Genomic DNA, 3,119 nt, shown 5'->3' with positions numbered 1-3,119 from the left:
GGGGGAAATCGGAGGGGTAGACGAACCATGAGAGACGATGGACTCTGAAAAACAAACTGAGGGTTCTAGAGGGGAGGGGGATGGGAGGATGGGTTAGCCTGGTGGTGGGTACTGAGAAGGGCACATTCTGCATGGAGCACTGGGTGTTGTGCACAAACAATGAATCATGGAACACTTCATCTAAAACTAATGATGTAATGTATGGGGATTAACATAAGAATTAAAAAAAAAAGAATGAATGGGTTAACCAGGAAATTAAAGAAGAATTAAAAAAATTCATGGAAACCAATGAAAATGAAAACACAACTGTTCAAAATCTTTAGGATGCAGCAAAGGTGGTCCTAAGAGGAAAGTATACAGCAATACAAGCCTTTCTCAAGAAACAAGAAAGGTCTCAAATACACAACCTAACCCTACACCTAAAGGAGCTAGAGAAAGAAGACCAAATAAAGCCTAAACCCAGCAGGAGAAGAGAAATAATAAAGATCAGAGCAGAAATCAGTGAAATAGAAACCAAAAGAACAGTGGAACAGATCAACAAAACTAGGACCTGGTTCTTTGGAAGAATTAACAAGATTGATAAACCCCTGGCCAGACTTAACAAAAAGAAAAGAGAAAGGACCCATATAAATAAAATCATGAATGAAAGAGGAGAGATCACAACCAACACCAAAGAAATAGAAACAATTATAAGAACATATTATGAGGGGCGCCTGGGTGGCTCAGTTGGTTAAGTGACTGCCTTCAGCTCAGGTCATGATCCTGGAGTCCCAGGATCAAGTCCCGCATCAGGCCCCCTGCTCAGTGGGGAGTCTGTTTCTCTGAGATCTGACCCTCCCCCCTCTCATGCTCTCTCTATCTCATTCTCTCTCTCAAATAAATAAATAAAATCTTTTTTTTTTTAAAGAACATATTATGAGCAACTCTATGCCAGCAAATTAAACAATCTGGAAGAAATGGAGGCATTCCTAGAGATGTATAAACTACCAAAACTGAACCAGGAAGAAATAGAAAACCTGAACAGACCTATAACCACTAAGGAAATTGAAGCAGTCATCAAAAATCTCCCAGCAAACAAGAACCCAAGGCCAGATGGCTTCCCAGGGAAATTCTACCAAACATTGAAAGAAGAATTAATACCTATTCTTCTGAAACTGTTCCGAAAAATAGAAATGGAAGGAAAACTTCCAAACTCGTTTTATGAGGCCACTGTTACCTTGGTCCCAAAACCAAAGACCCGATCAAAAAGGAGATTTACAGACCAATATCGTTGATGAACATGGATGCAAAAATTCTCACCAAAATACTAGCCAATAGGATCCAACAGTACATTAAAAGGATTATTCACCACAATCAAGTCGGATTTATCCCTGGGCTGCAAGGTTGGTTCAACATCTGCAAATCAATCAATGTGCTACAATACATTAATAAAAGAAAGAACAAGAACCATATGATCCTCTCAACAGATGCAGAAAAAGCATTTGACAAAGTACAGCATCCTTTCTTGATCAAAACTCTTCAGAGTATAGGGATAGAGGGTACATACCTCAATATCAAAAAGCCATCTAAGAAAAACCACAGCAAATATCATTCTCAATGGGGAAAAACTGAGAGCTTTCCCCCTAAGGTCAGGAACACGGCAGCGATGTCCACTATCACCACTGCTCTTCAACATAGTATTAGAAGTCCTAGCCACAGCAATCAGACAACAAAAAGAAATAAAGCCATCCAAACTGGCAAAGAAGTCAAACTCTCACAGTTTGCAGATGATATGATACTTTATGTGGAAAACCCCAAAGACTCCACCCCAAAACTGCTAGAACTCATAAAGGAATTCAGTAAAGTGGCAGGATAGAAAATCAATGCACAGAAATCAGTGGCATCCCTATACAACAACAACAAGACAGAAGAAAGAGAAATTAAGGAGTCGATCCCATTTACAATTGAACCCAAAACCTTAAGATACCTAGGAATAAATCTAGCCAAAAGGCATAGAATCTGTACTCAGAAAACTATAAAATACTCATGAAAGAAATTGAGGAAGACACAAAGAAATGGAAAATAGTTCCATGCTCATGGATTGGAAGAACCAATATTGTGAAGATGTCAATGCTACCTAGAGCAATCTACACATTTAATGCAATCCCTATCAAAATACCATCCACTTTTTTCAAAGAAATGGAACAAATAATCCTAAAATTCATATGGAACCAGAAAAGACCCCAAATAGCCAGAGGAATGTTGAAAAAGAAAAGCAAAGCTGGTGGCATCACAATTCCGGACTTCAAGCTCTATTACAAAGCTATCATCATCAAGGCAGTATGGTACCGGAGAGAGAGAAAAGATGGCAGATAAGTAGGGGACCCTATTCCAACTGGTCCCCGGAATTGAGCTGGATATCTACCAGACCACTCTCAGCACCCATGAAATCAGTCTGATATGTAAGAAAATAGATCTGGATCTCTACAAACAGAATATTGCGGGCGGTTGTTTTCAAGTTATGAAGCCAGGAGCTGTGATTCTGCGGGCAGATTTCGGAAGATAAATGGCAGCAGGAAGGAGCCTGGCCGTCGGGATCCTACAACGCTGGTGAGCGATAGCCTCCTGCGCTGGGGACAGACACAGACTCGCAGACCGGTAGTGGCAGGGAAAGGACATTAGGGCAGCTACCGGGAGGGAAACCCAGAGCGGCGGGGCTGCGTGTGCTAACTGTGAGTGCCTGGTGGTTTTAGAAGCACAAAGGGCAGAGATGTGCCTTGACCAGGAGGCAGGACAGGGAGCACTGCAGAGAGGCACACAATCCAGGACACTGCAGTTTATAGCAGCACAAACAGAAAAGGAGACAATGTGGCTTCAAGAGCTCACTGAAGAACAGAGTGTGATCTCTCTGCTCTGTGGCAGAGGGTTGGAAACAGTCTCTTCTGCTATTACTCTTGGAAGAGATGCAGAAAGCTGCCAGGGAAAGCGACCAGAGAACAAAAGCCCCCAAAACTGGTTCCCACTAAGCCCAGCCCCCGCCACGGGGGTCAGGGCAACTCGGCCCAAACAGGGTTGCCTGCACAACAGCGGGGCAGGCCCCTCCCCCAGAAGACAGGCTGGGGAAACAAGAGGCCAGCAAC

Source organism: Mirounga leonina, unplaced genomic scaffold (assembly GCF_011800145.1).
Source record: "Mirounga leonina isolate KUSES-001 unplaced genomic scaffold, KU_Mleo_1.0 Mir_204, whole genome shotgun sequence".
In the NCBI taxonomy this organism is placed as follows: Eukaryota; Metazoa; Chordata; class Mammalia; order Carnivora; family Phocidae; genus Mirounga; species Mirounga leonina.
The sequence above is the reverse complement of the archived record's forward strand: the minus strand, read 5'-3'. Positions refer to the sequence as shown.